Here is a 19910-nt window from a genome sequence, read left to right as displayed (position 1 = left end):
AACCTATTGATTCACGGAACTGAATGAAATCCAAATCAAAGAAATCCATGCCAAGACACATTGTAATCAAACATCTGAAAACTAAAGACAAAGAAAAAAATCTAAATGCAATCAGAGAAAAATGACACATTTCCTATAGGGGAACAGCAATTTAAAACAGCAGATTACTCCTCTGAAACCATGAACCATGGAGGTTGGCAGGAAGTGGCACAACATTTTTCAAGTAATAAAAGAAAGGAATAGGTGATGTGAATTCTGTGTCCAGAGAAACCATCCTCAGGAAGGAAAAAGAAATAGACATCCTCAGATGAAAGAAAACTAAGACAATGTATCACCAGCAGACATACCCTTAAAAAATGGTGAAAGGAAGTTCTCCAGATAGAAAATGATAACAGAAGAAGACCTGGGATTTCAGAAAGAAAGAAAGAAAGAAACAGCAAGGGAATGGGTAAAAATAGGGTTAAATATAGTAAGCTATTCTTCTCATGAGTTTCTGAAATCATACTTGATGGTTGAAGCAGAAATTAAAACAGCATCTATTTGGTGCTCAATATATGTAAAAGAAACACTTGAAAGAATTACGTTTTAAAAATAGGGGGTAAAAAGGACCTAAATGGAAGTAAGTTTTCAGCACTTCACTTGTAGTTAAACATCAAAATCAATAGATTGTGATGTCATGTATGTATCTTGTAATACCTAGAGCAACCACAAAGAAAGGTATACAAAGCAATATGCTCAAAAAAAGTTCACAGTAACAAGATGGAATCCTAAAAAAAAGAGGCCAGGCACCGCACAAAAAAACAAGAAAAGAGAAATAGGAAACAAACAGAAAACAAATAATAAAGTAGCAGGCTTCAGCTCCAACATTTCAAGAATTGCTTTAAAAGGAAACGGTCTACACATACTAATTAAAGGACAGAGATTAGCAGAATAGATTTTTTTTTTAATTAATTAATTTATTTATTTTTGGCTGCGCTGGGTCTTTGTCACTGCACGAGGGCTTTCTCCAGTTGCTGCGAGCGGGAGCTGCTCCTCATCGCAGTGTGCGGGCCTCTCACTGTCGCGGCCTCTCCCGTTGCGGAGCACAGGCTCCAGATGCGCAGGCTCAGTACTTGTGGCTCATGGGCCCAGTTGCTCCATGACATGTGGGATCCTCCCAGACCAGGGCACAAATCTGTGTCCCACGCATTGGCAGGCAGATTCCCAACCATTGCGCCACCAGGGAAGTCCCAGGATAGATTTTTAAAACGAAAAGAAAGTGTAATCCAACTACGTGCTGTCTGCAAGAAACTCACTTCAAACACAGTGACATAGGTAATTTGAAAGTAAAAGGATAAAAAAAGATTTGTCAAGCTAACATGAGTAATAGTGAAAGCAAGTGTGGTGCTATATTGATAACAGAAAAAAATTAAAGGGACTTCCCTGGTGGTTCATTGGTTAAGAATCCACCTGCCAATGCAGGGGACACGGGTTCGAGCCCTGGTCCGGGAGGATCCCACATGCCACGGAGCAACTAAGCCCGTGCACCACAACTACTGAACCTGTGCTCTAGAGCCCGCAGGCCACAACTACTGAGCCCACGAGCCACAACTACTGAAGCCTACGTGCCTAGAGCCCGTGCTCTGCAACAAGATAAGCCACCACAATGAGAAGCCTGCGCACTGCAACGAAGACTAGCCCCTGCTCGCTGCAAGGAGAGAAAAGCCCGTGCACAGCAACGAGGACCCAACGCAGCCAAAAATAAATAAATAAAATAAATAAATTTATTTAAAAAAATTTTTTAAAGGATAAAGAGGGTTATTAAATAATCATTTTTTAAAATCCACCAAGAAGACATAGAGACACTAAATGTGTATGTACCAAACAATAGAGCTTTAAAATTCAATTAAATGTAAAACTTTTAATCAAAATTAGCATTATAGTGATACCATTTATTCAGAATTACTTTAGTCTATCCACCCTTCCATCATCTATCTTTCAGTCTTCCTGTTTATCCGTCTATGAGCCCAGAGGGTGAACGGCATGTATTTTCCTGTATTAACCATGGTTGTTTGTAGGCTGTGGGGTTGGGAATGGTTCTTTACCATCTTCTTCGTCCTTGGTGTGATCGTTGATTTTTTTATTATATGAGCACTTTTTAGAACAGTAAAGTCATAGAAATAAGGAACTAAATTAAAGTAAAATAATATATAAATTAATTTGTTCAGTGTTTAAACTTTTTATTGGCATTCTGTTAGATTCAAATTAGATTTTGGAATAGTATCTCACAGAAGGCAGATGTGCTCAACTTATGTTAACTCTGCCTTTGCCTGTGGTTTAATTTAAGCAATTTGCTTTTGTAAAGGAACACAGATCCAACCTATTTTAAATATATGTAAATGCTTATTTATTTAATTAAAATGAGATAGTGTCAAGTACTCATTTGAATAACGCAGAGCATCTTGATCTGTGTTCTGGGGAACTGTGTGTTATATGTGTGTGGAGATTACTGATGCTCTCAGCCATCAGGAAGGCTCAGTTTGGCCTTGGGCCCTGGGCATTTATGTTAGGCCACAGGCATTGTTGTCCATTAACCCCCATCTGCTATAGAAATGTTATTTACGGGGGCTTCCCTGTTGGCGCAGTGGTTGGGAGTCCACCTGCCGATGCAGGGTACACAGGTTCATGCCCTGGTCTGGGAGGATCCCACATGCCGCGGAGCGGCCTGGCCCGTGAGCCATGGCCGCTGAGCCTGCATGTCCGGAGCCCGTGCTCTGCAACAGGAGAGGCCACAACAGTGAGAGGCCCGCGTACCACACACACAAAAAAAGAAATGTTATTTTCTGTGCGTGCTATGATTAAAAAAAAAAAGGAGCTGGGCGATTTATTACACCCTAATGCATAAGTCATGTTGGTCAATGAAGGTGAAGCTTCTTCTGAATTAACAGGAAACCTCACTAATATTTATGCCAATTTAAATATAATTAAACAGAGCAACTGATTATTAAGTAAAACAACCCATTTGAATTGCAGAATTGTAAGGTTGTAGGTTACATTTCATAGATCATAGCAGTAATCTAAATCTGTCATGAAGACAAGAGCCAAGAACATCCAAGACATTATTAAAGAGGAAAGAGAAGAAACTTACCCTGCCCAACATCCGAACTTTTATGAAGCTACAGCAATTAAGACAGTGTGGTATTGCTACAAAGATAAACAAACTGACCAATGAAACTGGCCCATGAAGGAGAATACAGAACTCCCAAACCGTCCTCACATATTTAATCTTTGATATATGATATAGATGGCATGGCAGATCAGCAAGGAAAGGAGGGATTTTTCAATAAGCACAACTAGAAAAAAATGGTTATTGGTACAGGGAAAAAAGAAAATTATAGTCCTAGCTCCCTCTATATACAAAAATTAATTCCAGAGGGTCATTCTTTCTTTTTTTTAACATCTTCATTGGAGTATAGTTGCTTACAATGTTGTGTTAGTTGCTGCTGTATAACAAAGTGAATCAGCCATATGTATACATATATTCCCATATCTCCTCCCTCTTGCGTCTCCCTCCCAATCCTACCCCTTTAGGTGGTCACAAAGCACCGAGCTGATCTCCCTGTGCTATGTGGCTGCTTCCCACTATCTATTTTACATTTGGTAGTGTATATATGTCCATGCCACTCTCTCACTTCATCCCAGCTTGCCCTTCCCCCTCCCCGTGTCCTCAAGTCCATTCTCTACACCTGAGTCTTTATTCCTGTCCTGCCCCTAGCTTCTTCAGAACCTTTTTCTTTTTTTTTTTAGATTCCATATATATGTGTTAGCATACGGTATTCGTTTTTCTCTTTCTGACTTACTTCACTCTGTGTGACAGTCTCTAGGTCCATCCACAGAGGATCATTCTTAAACGTCAGAAGCAAAATGTTAAAATGTTTAGTAGAAAGTAGAAGCAAGTGAGATGCAGAAATGCATTTAACCATTAAAGGAGATTAAAATTTTGGACTATAGCAAAATTAAGAAATTCTTTCATCAAATGGTGAAAAGAGAAACTATAAAATGGAAAAAGATATTTGCAGCACATAAAACCTACAAAGCGTTAACATATCAGCACAGTTTAAGGAGCTCTTACAAATTAATGAAAAACAACAATAGAAAATTGGCAAAAGACATTAATAGGAATTTCACAGAAGAGGAAACATCCGGCCAATAAACACATAAAAAATTGCTCAATCTCAGTAATTGGGAAAATGAACAATGAGACATTTTGCGTCTATTCTATTGGCAAATATTAAGAAGTTTGACAATACCAAATATGGAGAGATTGTGGATCAAATATGAAGAGAAAGCTATTTATTATTTGGTCAGAGTTTCAATTAGAACCACCACTTTGGAAAACAATTTGGATTATCTCATGAAGTTGAGCATTCTCATACTTTACGACAAAAAAATTCCTCTAAGTATAAGCTGTAGGGAAACTTGCCCATGTGTACCAGAAGACCAAAAAAAAAAAAAAAAAACCCTCACATAGTGCCATTCATAATAGCAAAAATCTGGAAATAAACCAAATGTTCATTCATAAGAGAATGGGTAAATTAACAGGAGAATGGATATAAGTTATACATTTAAAAAAGAAATACAACCAAGCAATATGTTGGTTAAGCAATCATATATATGCAATAAAACATTTTTTGAAAGCCCAGGAATCATAAGCATAAATTCAGGGCAGTGGTTACCCCTGGGCTGGAGGGTATGAAGCAAGGAGAAGAAAGGGGTAGGGCAGATGTTAGTAGATGTTAGGCCAGAGTGCTTGTTCTTGGGTTGTGTGGTGGGTTCACAGGTGATCACTGGTTTATTCAAATACACTCAAATATATTCACATAGAGGCCCAGGAACAGTCAAGGGTGACCTATGAACCAAGAGGTGCCATGAACCAAGGATTATGATTAATCCATTTTGTGTACTTTAAGTCATTTTAAAAACAGAGAAAAGTAAACCAACAGAAAAGAATTTTTAACAAATGGAATATTGGGCTTCTTGTCATTTTCCTATTCTACAATTCTTCATTGCCTCTTTTTTTTTTTTTTTTTTTGCGGTATGCGGACCTCTCACTGCTGTGGCCTCTCCCGTTGCGGAGCACAGGCTCTGGACGCGCAGGCTCAGCGGCCATGGCTCACGGGCCCAGCCGCTCCTCAGCATGTGGGATCTTCCCGGACCGGGGCACAGACCTGTGTCCCCGGCATCAGCAGGCAGACTCTCAACCACTGCGCCACCAGGGAAGCCCTTCATTGCCTCTTTAGCAATGTTTTATTTTAAATTTGATTCCTCGCAAGACTTCTTACATTTGGTTCTTCAGATTTCTTTTCCAAGTCTATTCTTAAATATATAGTGTTCACTATTTGTTAGTATCCAGGTGAGAAAATTCAGAATATGTGCTTTTATTTATTTTTAAAAATATTTATTTATTTATTTGGCTTTGCTGGGTGTTAGTTGCGGCATGCGAGATCTTTAGCTGCAGCCTGTGAACTCTAAGCTGCAGCTTGTGGGATCTAGTTCCCTGACCAGGGATCAAACCCACTGCATTGGGAGAGCAGAGTCTTAGCCACTGGACCACCAGGGAAGTCCCCAGAATATGTGCTTTTTTTTTTTTTTTGCGATATGCGGGCCTCTCACTGTTGTGGCCTCTCCCGTTGCGGAGCACAGGCTCCGGATGTGCAGGCTCAGCGGCCATGGCTCATGGGCCCAGCCGCTCCGTGGCATGTGGGATCTTCCCGGACCGGGGCAGGAACCCGTGTCCCCTGCATCGGCAGGCGGACTCTTAACCACTGCACCACCAGGGAAGCCCAAGAATATGTGCTTTTAAAGGTTCAGTTCCTGCAACATGTTCTAAGTATTCATGTTTCATGTAAACTATTATTTCCTTTCCAATTGTAACTGTCATCTAGAACACAGTGGCCACTATACTTACTCTACAAGTGTTTGGGTGGATTTTTAAAGTAGCCTAAGGTAGGATTAAATGCTAGTTTCTAACAATACAGATTCATCGGTGGCCTAGCACACTAATCTTCAGTTGCTAGTTATCTCTGTTTTTTTCCACTGAGTTGGAAAGGGAAAGTGCAGACTCTGTGAAGTTAGACTAGTTGTGTTACCCGTAACGTTTGGAGAGCTTTGTTCTTTCAGCCTTTTGCTGTTCAACTGTCACACGCAGCATGTTAGGTGAGAAGGTCCTCTTGTCTGGGGATTTTCCCATCGTGCCTTGTGATGCATGAGCGCAGACCCTGCATTTAGAAGCATTTAAGTATTTTGTATATCAGTGTGACAATTAAAGGAACAAATAGTTATTGTACGTTTAGTTCCTGAAGATAAGACCACAGTGACAGTAATGAGGTCAAGACATGGTATCCAGAGAGGGTGAGACTTGGTCTTTAAGGGTGAATTCCCTTTACCTCCCTGCCCTTACTCATTGACCAGGAGGTTTAGATGGAGCAATGCAGCAAGTAACAAACATCCTGGTGTGTAATCACTATCGTGTGCTGCTGATACATGTGATGGTCACTAGACCTGTCTTCCTGTTGACAACAGGTAGGTTGAAGAAAATGTCTCCTTGGGGATTTTCTTGAGTCTTTAAATTGTATCAGAATGAACTTACTTAGAGTTCAGGAAGCTTGGAGCACAGGTTGAATTTTAGTCTTTGGTAGATCTAGGTTAGAGTAACGGGCCTATCCTTTGTCCTTGTAGCCTCAGGTCACCCTTGGGAAAACATGATGCCACTACTGATTTTGAACTTGATGGAGAGTGGGTTGCTAACCCCTGTGTCTAGGGAGAAAAAGAGACATTAATGCCAAGAGTTATGAAATGAGTGGGACTGACATCTGCTTATTATGGGAGGTAGGGGTTTAAGATATAAGAACTTAGGACTTGACAGCCATATTCGTTCATGGGGCTTGAAAAAACCCTGTCCAGTGACCTTTAGGCAATGTGAAAACTGATGAACGCAAATTTGAAACCAGTGTTATTTCACGATCATCCAGATCAATTGGTAGAGCTCTCTTACTTGTAAATGAAATATCACACCTCAGAGGTATTGTAATAATCCAACACAGCACAATTCAGCTCATGTCTGTTCTTCCAGAAGTGCCTGAAATACCCAAAATCCTACAAATTAATATTGCATATGGCGAGAGTGCTTGTCTTTTTTAAGCTATAGATTTCATGTTTATAAGAGCTACGGGTAGGGCCAGTTTTTTTGGGTTTTAAAAATTTATTTATTTTTGGCTGCGTTGGGTCTTCACTGTTGCATGGGGGCTTTCTCTAGTTGTGACGAGCGGGGGCTACTCTTCGTTGTAGTGCGCAGGCTTCTCATTGTGGTGGTTTCTCTTGTTTCGGAGCCCGGGCTCTAGGTGCACGGGCTTCAGTAGCTGTGACACACGGGCTCAGTAGTTGTGGCTCACGGGCTCTAGAGCACAGGCTCAGTAGTTGTGGCGCACGGGCTTAGTTGCTCCGTGGCATGTGGGATCTTCCTGGACCAGGGCTCGAACCCGTGTCCTCTGCCTTGGCAGGCAGATTCTTAACCACTGCGCCACCAGGGAAGTCCAGGGCCAGTTTTAACACAGATCATGGCAAGTTTATTTTTCAAAATGCAATTTTGATATTTCACTATTAGTGTTGGGTAGTGGAGGCATTGTTGATGTATAGGGCTTTACAAACTGTTTGCACCATCCCATAAAAAGTCCACTCGCTCTTAATGGACAAGGTGTTTCAAATGTTGGAATAAAGTCTTTTAAAACTTGCTGAATAAGTATTTGAATGTGAACTGCTTCTACCCATCCTGAAAAGATACTAGAGCATATATCTATAAGGATAACATTTTATTTACTAGAGCATATATCTATAAGGATAACATTTTATTTACTAGAACATATATCTGTAAGGATAACATTTTATTTGAATAGATTGTCTAAATAGTTACAAATATCCTTCCAGGAGAAGGATGAGCTACCTTCTTTGTCTTTAAGGTTTTTCTCTTACTGTGAGCTTGAAAAATAGGGCAGTTCTGACAGTCCTGGTGAGCTCCACTGGCAAAACTGTAGAGCATGTTACTCACACCTAATTATTCACAGCATCCCTTCTTTGTTCCTGTGTGCCAAGCTGTGAGTTAAATTAGTGGGAGATGGAAGTAATTTTTTGGCAGTACCAAGTGGCCATCGAGGGAGTGCCAAAGATAATTTGGGTACAAAGTCACCCTAACAGAGTCCTAAGTATTTTCCCCCACTGAATTTAGTGTTGTCAGAGAAGACCGGTCATTTTTTTTAAATCCAGGGTCCAATCTGGGGACAAGGAATAGCAATGACTTGTGTTAGCGACCTAGCAATTTAATCGTCACAGAGGTGGTCATAGAAGGGCCATTTGGACATCTCACCTCCTGTGCAAGGGAGACACCCTTATGGTTTTATAACCATCATTACCTCAAAGCATAGCCAGTGCCCTTGAAAATGTTAACAGGTTTTTTTTTTTAAAGAGGAAACAGTACTCACTTGAGGAAGAAGAGGTTCTGCTGCCTGGGTGCCCTTGGTGTTCAGCTGGGTGTAGAGCGAGGTTGTTTCCTGTCGTGTGGGCTTGAGCGGGCTGGTTATTGTCTAAAAGTTTTCTGTCTTCCTAGGCTGCCCCTCTCTTTGGAAGCTTTTTTTTTTTGGTTTGCACCCACTGCCCTTTCTGTGTTGCCAGCTTCTCTGTTCTTCAATCCAGGATGCATGAGACAATAAGAAACTCAGGGAACTCATTGCCACATCACTCCCTGGGTTCTGAGGTCACTTCCCCGTCTTCCTCCTCCTCTCCCCTTTCAGAGTTTTCTATATTTGCTTTATAACATCCAGGCTTTCTAGCAGAAGGAATAAGAAGAGTGAATTGACTCCACCTTGGTCTCTACAGTATTTTTATATCAGTTAAATAGGAATTCCGTTGGAATTGAGACACAGCATAAATTTCAGAGGTCCCTAGGGATACACGGGGTGATCTTCATCAGAGTTTTCTCCAGTAGGAACCCTGCACCTGGGTCACTTTTTAAAAATCAACTTTTGGGAATTCCCTGGTGGTCCAGTGGTTAAGATTCCTCACTTTCACTGCTGAAGGAGCAGGTTTGATCCCTGGTCAGGGATCTAAGATCCCACAAGCTGCATGGCGCAGCCAAAAAAAAAAAAAAAATCAACTTTTGGTTGGTTTAATATTTATATAATAATGAATATTTTATATACAACTGAGTGCACTTAAGACTGCACTTTGATGTGTTTTGACAAATACATACACCCACGTAGGCATCACCACCATCAAGATATCGAATATTCCCATTACCTCCTAAAATCTTCCTTCTGCCCTTTTGCAGTTTCTAGAGTCCTAATCTCTTCCCCAGGCAAGCACTAATATGATTTTTCTCACTGAGAGCTTGGTTTTTTGCCGGTTCTCATCCCTTATTTAAATGGAATCTTATAGTATGTACTCTTGTCTGGCTTCTCTCACTCAGCAAGATGCCTCTAAGATTCAACCATGTTGTGTATATTGGTAGTTTGTTACTTTTTTACTGGTGATGACTATTCCACGGTACAACTATACCTCAGTTTGTGTATGCATTCACCTCTTGATGGACATTTGTGTTGTTTCCATTTTGGGCCCTTATGAATAAAGGTGCTATGAACATTCACGTACAAGTCTTTTGGTGGACATGCATCTCTATTTCTCTTGAATAAACACCTAGAAGTAGAATGAGCGGCTCACATAATAAGTGTATATTTAACTTTTAAGAAAGTGCCAAACTGATTTCACAAGTGGCTGTCCAAGTTTGCATTACCAACAGCGGAGTATGAGAATCTGATTACTTCACATCACATCCTTGGGCTCTGGCCGGGGTCCCCGCCTCCAACATTGATGAGGGTCCCTCCAAAGCCAGTATGGTTTCGGTGCAACGCTCAGCCGATGGCACTTCTTAGTAAAGCTAGTCCGTGCCCTCTCCCCACGGCCCCCCATCTTGGCTCTTTCAATTCCCTTCACTGGAGTGCTGGGTTAGGACAGATTCTGGGATCTTCTCTTGCACAGACCCAGAACCACTCTTCCCATTTGACTTTGGACTCCGAGAGGTCTTTCTCAAATCTAACCCCACATTTTTTTCAGCACAGGGGAATGCTTTCTTTTTTTTTTAAAACATCTTTATTGGAGTATAATTGCTTTACAGTGGTGTGTTAGTTTCTGCTTTATAACAAAGTGAATCAGCTATACGTATACATGTATCCCCCTATCTCCTCCCTCTTGCGTCTCCCTCCCACCCTCCCTATCCCACCCGGGGAATCCTTCTTTAAGGGAAAACTAATACTGCCAGGTGTTGTTAAGAAGCTCAGCCTGCAAGAGATGTAAAAATCTTTTGGAGGGGTACTAGAGACTGGTAAACCAATCAGGTTTCAGTGATCTGGATAGGAGGTAATGAACAAGATAACTTTGTAGCTGTTTTAATCCCAATAGACCTGGAGCCTACTAATATTAATACAAAATTTTTTTCATTGAAAATGAGGGAAAAAAGACTTTATGCAAAAGAAATATTCCTCAATTAATTCCAATAATTCAGTTTCAATTAATTTGAAAATAACTTTTACCATCTCTTTCTCTTTATAGTGGTAGTCATCAGGACATTAAATTTTATTTGGAAAATCTGGCTAGTATTTTTTCCATTTTCTGGTGGTCACCTACTCATTAGACCACCTACTAGGAATCCTACTCAACTGGTACGTCTCTCCTTAAACAGCAGGGACATTTTGGTCATGACATCACTGCAAGAGGCCCAGAGCAGGGGGCCAGGTGAATTTAGTCCTGTATGGGACTCAGTTTCCCCATATTTAGATTGAGAGTATTTTAAAAAGTAGATCTCAGGCCACGTGACCTGAATTCTTGTGAACGTACATTACAGCCTCAAGAAGTCTGCAGAACAGAATGGAAGGTGCCTGAGATGGTACTAGATGCTTCCTCCAGGGCAAAACATTTCCCAAAAGGACAATTTTCTTTCAGGGTGCGGTATCCGGAAATTTTTTGCTGTAATTCTGTAGAATACATTAATCTAGCAAGAAGAAAAATCACCTGGTGAACTTCCAGCTGAATCGAAGCTGATTCATAAGTTGTCTACCAAGTGTTACTCACCTCCGTGCTCAGCCCTCAGCCCTCACTTGGAGCTGGGCATGACCAGGCAGGCACAGTGGGTAGAATTCTCAGATGCCCCCCCAATTCCTGCCCCCTGGTGTCCATGCCCTGTATGATTCTCGCCCCTTGAGTGCAGGCAAGACCTGGGAATATGGTGGGATTTCACTCCTGTCATAGGTTAGGTTACGGGGCAGAAGTGAAGGGAGTTTGCAGAGGTAACTGTCTCCAACTGGTTGCCTGTGAATAATCAGAAGGGAGGTGATCCTGGCGGAGCCTGACCTGAGCAAGTGAACACCTCAAAAGGGGGCCTGGGCCTTCTCTGGAGGGAGGAAATATTTGAAGTGAGAGATCCTCCTGCTGGCCTAAAAGCAAACAGCATGTCAGGAACCGCCTGTAAAGGGGCCCTCGAGGCGAGGACTCAAGGGTGGCTCGTCGTTGCTGAGGGTGATGTCCGGCTGCCAGTCAGCAAGAAAACAGCCATAAGGAACTGAGTTCTACCAATAACTTTAATGAGCCTGGAAATGGTTTCTTCCTGAGTCAAACCTCCAGATGAGAACACAGCCCACTGGCACCTTGATTTCAGCTTGGTTGGACCCTGACCTGAGAACCTAGCTCCACTGCGCCTGGACTCCAGACAACAGAAACTGTGCAAGAGTAAACGTGTTGTTTTAAGATGCTGAGTGTGTGTAAGTGGTTTTGCATCAGTAGAAAATGAAAGCAGCAGAGACCAATCCATATTCACATTCTTGCAGCTTTCTGCAGAAGCTGCTTGCACCTTGAATTCACAGCACTAGCACAGCTGCCTTGCACGTACATACGTGCAGTGAATCCAACCTATTATGAGCTCTAGGAATCCGAGGGAAGCCGTGGACGATCCCTTAGGAAATACATGAGCCGTGATGTAGGGCAGAACTGATTGCTTGTGAAGTCCTAAGCTCTGAGCTTTATATGCATCCTCTCTAATCTTCCCAACCACACTGCAGGGATGATGTTATGGTTGTAATTATTTTATGAATAAGAAAACTGAGGTTCACGGAGGTGAACAAAAATGCCCAAGGTCATGTAGTAAACGAGCAGAGACATCAGCCTTCATGACTGGATCCTGCTGATCCCAAAGCCGGTGAACTTTCAATGTCACAACGCTCCTTCCTGTTTCTCACCTCCACTTTCTTTTTGAGTTCCTAAAAGCCACATCATCATTTGGCTTCCCAATTGCCCAACTCTGTGGCACGCTCACGCAGTTACTCCTTGCTTGGAGCGATGCTTGGAGCCCAAACTCTCCTTGTTGGTCTTCTTGCTCATGTATGTTTGCTGCTACCCACACACAACACCATGGACAGATGCTCCCGACTTCATTCCGTCAGCTATAGGAGCTGCTGCTGCTTTGCTTTCTGGATCCTAAGGTAACAGATGGGTGAAAGAAGAATGGAGTTGCATAGAAAATCGAAAAGGAAAGTAAAAAAGAAAATTATGGTGTTTTAAATGCATTGCCAAGAGACTTCGAAATTTTTTAGTTAAGAAAACCAGTGTGTACATCACAGGATAGGGGTCTGCCCATCTGCAACCAAATTTGACTCCAACTCTGTAGTGTTCCAGCTCTATCCTGAGGCTTGTTTACCCTCCTTTAAGGTGGCTTCTTTAAGTGATGCACTAAAGTATAGTTGTGGGTCATCTTGAGGGCAGGTTCTGGAAAGGTGAGTCTCTGCCATTTGTTCACATTGTTCATAACCATCTGAGAGCTTGTACTCTTCTGCTCTCTCCTCCAGCTACTCCCCCCACCCCCCAACCAAGAAAAGATCCTTTCTGATCGTCTATCACTTTGACCAACTCTCCATACACGTGCTGATGCAGTATCTCACAAGGACAAAGCTCTAAGGATCAGGTGTGAGGTGTTTTCCCAATCTGTTGTGCAGACACACGCTTTCTTCTAGATTCCAGGTGCATGCTTTGGCTTGTGTTTTTCATTTGGTGTCCGTTAAAGAAGTGAGTAATCGGGGGATTGTAGAAAGAGCAAGGGCTTGGGAAGCAGAAGTACCTGGATTCCTGTTCAGGCACCACCAACCACAGGCTGTGTGACCTTAGGCCAGTCGTTTAACCTCTGAGCTTTCAATTCCAAAATTTCAACCTCAGTTAGCAAATTGAGATGATAATGCTACTTCCTAAGATTCTTGTGAGAATTATGGGAGATAACTGTTTGTGAAGAGCTTGGCACAGAGAAATTGCGTAAGGGTAGCTGCTGTCATAAGCACATGTGGCAAAATCTGCATCCTCACGTCCTTTCACCCTGTCACAGCCTCCGGTTCCCGCACTGTCGATTTGGCTGTGAGACACAAGGCCTTCATGGCCCCAAGGAGACTTGTCGCATTAAGCTCTTGTGTTTTGATGTTTAACAGCTGAAGGCCAGGTGTGACACAGACAGAGAAGGCTGATCTGCCTCTCCCCTCTCTGTCCTCCCACCACCAGGTGAAAATCCTCCAAGCTGGGGAAGGGAGGAGACCTGGTGAGGCAAGAGCCGGGGTGAGTCAATGCCGAGGGCCTCACAGAAGGAGCCCTGCTGTGCAGCCCCTTAGATTTGGGGTTCTGCAACTTAGAACAGACTGGCACCCCATTTCCTGCTTGGATCCCTGAAGGAGAAGCTCCCTACGTGCCCGCCCCATCATGGTAGCTGTAGAACAAGGCATAAGCTGTAGAAAGGGCTTAAGTAGGTGGGCTGGGGGCAGCCTCCCAGACACCCTGCTTGTCCCGCCAGGCCTCAAGAAACAGCTCAATGACCTTCCCCTGTGGTCTGAGATGCAGCTGACTTTGATGGGTGAAGGACAGCAACAGAATGTGCCGCCCTAAAAAATACCTTTGGCACAGGATTCGTTTGAGGAACTACAGACACACGAGAAGCTCTGAAAACAAAGGAGAAGTTACCCTTTTGCAAGAGAAATGTACATTTACAAAGGAAATTTCCACTTGTGGGGTTATCTCCCTCTCCCTACCAGGAAGATAAGGAAAACCCTTAATCACAAGGGACCTATCAACTACCAGGAAGGGAAGGAAAACCCTTAATCACAAGGGACCTATCAACAGAGGAGGTACACACTGAAATCTGTGTAACAAGCCTTACCCTTGTTTACCTTGCTCTTCCTGGTAACAGTCCCCATAACTGAGCTCCCCTCTCTTTTCTTTCGTCTTTAGTGAAGAGGTTACTCAAGCCAGTGGCTTAGGTCATGTTGGGGAGTTTCTCAGTTTTGCTGGGTGTCTTCCATGTACACACAGGTTCATGAACTTCTGTTCGTTTATTGTCTTGTGAATCTGTCTCTTATTACAGGGACCTCAGCCAAGAACTCAGAAGGGTAGAGGGAGAATTATTTTTCCTCCCCAACAAGGGCCTCGTGACTGGGAATGAGAGGACGCAGAGTGGCCGCAGAGTACACAGTGAGAGCGGAAACCCCATGGGCACGCAGGTGTCCTGATGGATGCCGGGGGGGGAGGGGAGGAGGACAGCCAAGCAGAATGACATTCATCTCAGCAGGACCCACGGGGCACCTGTGACACTGGAAGACCAGATACCTCCAACCTCCTCCTCCCTGCATGTCATGATGCTTCACAAACTCCCAGGCAGGGAGTGAGCCCCAAGTTGGATGGTTTAACTCTGAGTGGATTGGGTTTGCCCTAAACCGATGAGTTCTCCACTACCAAGCAGAATTGAGGTTCAAGTAACTTGACATATCCACAGAGTGATAAAGACAGTTCGGGGCTTCCCTGGTGGCGCAGTGGTTGGGAGTCCGCCTGCTGATGCAGGGGACGCGGGTTCGTGCCCCGGTCCGGGAGGATCCCACGTGCCGCGGAGCGGCTGGGCCCGTGAGCCATGGCTGCTGAGCCTGCGCGTCCGGAGCCTCTGCTCCGCAGCGGAAGAGGCCGCGACAGTGAGAGGCCCGCGTACTAAAAAAAAAAAAAAAAAAAAGACTTCGTGTATCCAGTGACCCCACCCATGTCACAGATCTAAGCCTAAATCAGCCTGCTTTTACCAGAAACTCCTGCCAAGGAAACCTGACATACACCACACACAATCCTCCAACGCAGCTTTAGCTAGTTCACCTTACCCTAGAAAACAGGACCTGCTACTTTTGTAAGGAAATCCCCACCCTCCTACCCAGTCGCGCTGTTTCCACGTGGCCTCTTCTCTCTGTAAACCTCCTTCTTGCCCGAAATCCCTCCGGAAGTGGGTTCCACTGCTTGTGAGACGCTGTGCTCCCCAAATCCTTGAATAAGGGACTTCAAACTCATTACTAACTCATTTTCGTTTTGTCATTAAATGAGAAAGTTGTGAGGGGAAACAGAATATGCCACCCCAAAATAGCCATTTTGACATGTGGATGTTTTGGCCTGAAGGCATGAAGACCCAGCAGTCTCTGGAAAAGCTTTTTGCCTCTCCCTTAACTGCCTAAAGGAATTTAGATAAAGGGCTTGTTGCAGGAAAAGAGCTATTACTAGAGATAGCTTTTACATCAGAAAGACTTATCTGCAAGGCAAGGCAAACATTTGTTTACCAGACATTTTTTTCTTCTCCTCTCCCTGTGATTTGTCTACCCCCTTCTTGGCTCAGGGTGGTATGTAAGCCTCACTTAGAATAGAAGGGGCACAAAGTTGAGAGCTATAAGGACAGATAAGTCAAGAAGGTCGTTTCCCTAGTTCTACTGGCATTTCCAACAACAGCAAACTGATGGATACGTAGAATAACCTGCCATGGTTCTCTAGAGCTTTAATCTGTCAAGACAACTTTTCCATCGTTATCTTTTAAAAAATTCTCATGTCACTACTACTGGAAGGAAGATATTATTGCCCCCATTTTAGAGAAAGAGAAACTGTAGTTCAGACTGGGGAAGAAGCAGCTAGTGAGCGGATTCCAGAGCTGGTACTACCCAAACTACACGAAACCAACCCAGTGGAGGAAGTGGGCACGTGGGAGGTGAAGCAGGGCGGGGGGGAATTCTGAGCTGAAATGAACTGTGACTGTATTTCGTGAAAAACATTTCTTAGTCATAGTTTACCTGTAAGCTTCACATGCCGAAAAAAATGGGTTGCCCCAAAACATAAGACCTTCAAAGACAGTGCAGGTGTCAACTAGGAATTTCCCAGAATTTACTTGATGTCATTCAAAATTATGCTCCCGTCTAACGAAGCAAGTTGATATCAGTGCAGTGGTTGGAAGGGACTTTTACATCAGGGCTTGAACACGGAGTAGATGCCCTTAAGGCTCATAGATAAACTTCCACAATAAGCTTCCATCGGTGACTTGATGACTTTCAAGAAGAAAACTGTAAAGAGAATCCCTAACACTTTTAGTGGTTAACTTTAAGGATGTGAATGTATTATAGTGGCTCTGAGTCTAGCCTATCTTTTTTATGTTTTCCCTGGGTAAACCAAACCACTGTTTTGGTTCAACTATTTCAATCTATTAATTCTGCTCTATGCTTGAGGGCATGTGAGGAGATGAGGAGAGAACACGGGGGTAAATCAGGTTCTAATTTTGTCCCATTTTGTACTTACATGAGAAATTCAAATGAAATATAAAGGATATTTGATTGCTTTGAATATCAGATATACCCAGAAAGTTCAAATTAAATTTCTCACATTAAAGGTTTTTTGAAAAAAATTTGTTTGGAAGGTACCAAGGGTACCTTCAACAGGGATTAACTGAAACGAAAATAGGCAGATGGAATCTGTCCTTAATGGACAGACTTTTAATATTTAGATCATTTAATCTTGTATCAGCCTGGGTTGGGTCAAGGTTGTGATGATAAATCAGACCAGAGTTGATACACACAAGCCAGACAAATCTGATTTGTTTGTCAGTGCAAGGTCCAAGCTCATAGCTGGGGACGGAGAGCCACGAGGAGGGCAAGCAGGAGATGGGGAGAGAAGGGTGAGGCGTGGGTGCAGAACAAGATTTTGGTACCCAGACTGCCTCCATCACTTACCCCCGCAGGAGTTCAACTCATTCTCACAGATTTACAAATGATTGAAACTCTCAACAGACACCACTTGCAAATTTTATTGCTCAGTCTCTTACCTCTGAATTTGCATCAGCAACAGTAGCTCAGAAAGCAAATGTTCAAAACAGAGACCCAGCAGTATTGGCTGGAAACAGGCAACTACGATTTCTACCTGGTGCTTTTGTCTATTTTATGTTCCAATTACAAATTGGAAACAAAAATATATATATTTTAAAGTTTTGAGCAGAATTATTGGTTATTTTTTCTAAGCTTTAAAAATGAGCAGGGACCTTGGGAAATGTGAGATTATGTCCCTCCTTATTTTGGGAGTGAGGAGGAAATGAAGGAGGTGGGAGTTAAAATGCCCTTTCTTTTATGAATGGTGATAACAGGTGGTAGTTTTAAACAGTGTTAATTGGCAGAAACAGAAGGTGTTTTTTTAAAAGTTCCCTAAAAGCAAAGGTTTATAAACAAAACTACATTTTATCACATTATCTTATACTATACTCCTGCACATGGAATCTCATTTCAGCAAATCAGTGCCCATAGGGAGGAGGACACATCCAGCATTCTGACCCCTTAGTTCCATGACCTCAGCTCCAAAATGGTCTTTCATACTACTTCACTCTTCAACATCAGTCACATCTTTTTCATGATTGAATTTGCCCCACCTCCCATCCATTCTCTGACTACAATCTGCAATCCTTTTAGTCTTATTGTTCCACTACTTGTACGATGAGGGTTCTTCAAATTCATCAGGACCATCAGGCCACGGACCACTCTTCTTATTCCCTAAAATTACCCCCCTTCCGTGTTCATTGCCGTCTCTCCAGCTTAGCTTCCATGGTCCATCAGTTAGTTGAGTAGTAACTCATTTTGCAGTCTCCTGAAGTCCGTGGCTCCTCTTTTTTTTTTTTTTTTACAAATGTGGGCAAATACCCAAAGTTGGATGAAGCCAATACATACCAAGCAGCTGAATGTTCCTAGATAAAACCCCACAGCAGGGCAGGCTGGTACCCCTGTGATTCACCATCGCTGGTTTCAACTGGGTCCTAAACACTGCCCAGCGATCTCACTAAACTTCTCCAGTCAACTCACTCTCCAGCTCTTGACAGTGATGGTTTCAAAGCTTCCTTATTCTTCTAACCCTTTGAACAGTTAACTTTGAGCAGAGTCATTGTCTTCTACTTCTTAAAAAATACAGAGTGTTATAACCTCCTGCTACAAAAGTTACAAGCCTAGCTTTATTCACACCCAGCTTCTCATATTTCCTCCCATTAAAAACAAACAAAACCACCTCCTTTCTGCATCCTCACAATTAGCTCAGATTTAACCCCTTCTCATTTCTTAGGAACCCTACACTGTCAGTTACTTTTCCCTCCAGTATTTTCAGTCTTTTTCCTGACTGGATTCTCGCCATCAGCATTTAAACATGCTCAAATCTCTCACACAACACAATATTCCAACTCACTTCCCCCTCTAGCTACTTCTTCCCCCCAATCCCGCCCTTCCTTCGAAGCCAATTTCTCAAGTTTTCTATACTTTCAATTTCCATTTCCTCACTTGGCACTCATTTAGCAGTCCTCTCTAAGCTGGCTTCTGCCTCAATGTTTGCACAGAATCCCCTTTGTCAAGATCACCTATAACCTCCTGTCACAAATCCAATGCATATTTCAAATGTTCATTTTCTCTGAATTTTCAGTAGATTGTCCCAGCAGACCGCTTCCTTGGGAAGCAGTTTCTTCCCTCGGCTTTCTCACCCTATACTCTCCTGTTTTCCCACCTTCAGCCCTGGCCGTCCTTTTCGGTCTCCTTTCCTGGGTCCCTAGATGTCGGAGCCTCTTCCGTTGCACTAGTACTCTGTCCTGAGGTGGGATCTCTAGGTAGAGCATCCTCAAGGCCCCGCTCTGCAGCATCCCCCCATCAGCCTCACCTGCTCTCCTTCTGCTGACTCTCCTCCACCCACAGTGGCCTCCTCAATGCTCCTTAAACCTGCCACGTAGAAATGAGTCTCTGGAAATATTTCAGGAAGATCAGTGAATTAGCTTTCAGTACATTGACCAAACATGCTTCCCTCTTGGGAAACTGTATATGAGGCTGTTAGGTCCCTGAGCTGACATTTAAGTCACCTAAAACCAAAGCATAAGGTGTAGATCAGACATTGGCCTCTTAGCTCAAACATGCTACTTAATTGCTTTTGCACCAACTTTAAATCTGGAAAAACATTTTCTTGAAAGGGAGATGCTTGCTTTTTCTGAACATCCCTATGCATGTCAGTTCCTCAGTTCTTTCAATTATCAACGTAGCAGACGGTAGAGATTCTGTGCACAAAAATTCTTTGATGGATATTTCTTGGTCTGCCTCATCATGTGATAATTTATTACAATCATATTGCAAAGGATAAGGATGGAACAACTAGAGAGTGAATTAAGAAACGAATGTGAATAGTCTAGTTTGCTCCTTGAGCTATAAAAAGCTGATGCTGAGTATTACTTTAGGCTCAAGTTCTAATATCAAGCGTGTTACGATTTCTCAACTAATACCTACAGAGGTTGAAGCAAAGAGGAAAATAAACAAGCTAAACAAAATCCTGCAACATGGCTATGGACAGCTGTGGCATCCCTTCCAGCCCTACCCCCCCCCCCCGCCCCGCCCCGTATGGATCCACATTCTCATTCATGAAAGTTTTGTGCCATCCCTATCCCCCCTTGATTTGATTCCATTTTTGAAGCCAGGTAATACACTGACACGGTTCCAAAAAGTCAAAACGAT

At 43.0% G+C, this 19910-nt stretch overlaps 1 long non-coding RNA gene across 1 annotated transcript in view; it reads left to right on the top strand.

Moving 5' to 3' along the window:
• LOC308608298 overlaps positions 1–19910 on the top strand; it is a 45953-nt gene that overhangs the window by 24111 nt on the left and 1932 nt on the right. The window lies entirely within an intron of this gene.

The sequence above is a fragment of the Mesoplodon bidens genome (assembly GCF_964165515.1).
Source record: "Mesoplodon bidens genome assembly, chromosome: 20".
Classification (NCBI taxonomy): Eukaryota; Metazoa; Chordata; class Mammalia; order Artiodactyla; family Ziphiidae; genus Mesoplodon; species Mesoplodon bidens.
The sequence above is the reverse complement of the archived record's forward strand: the minus strand, read 5'-3'. Positions and strand labels throughout refer to the sequence as shown.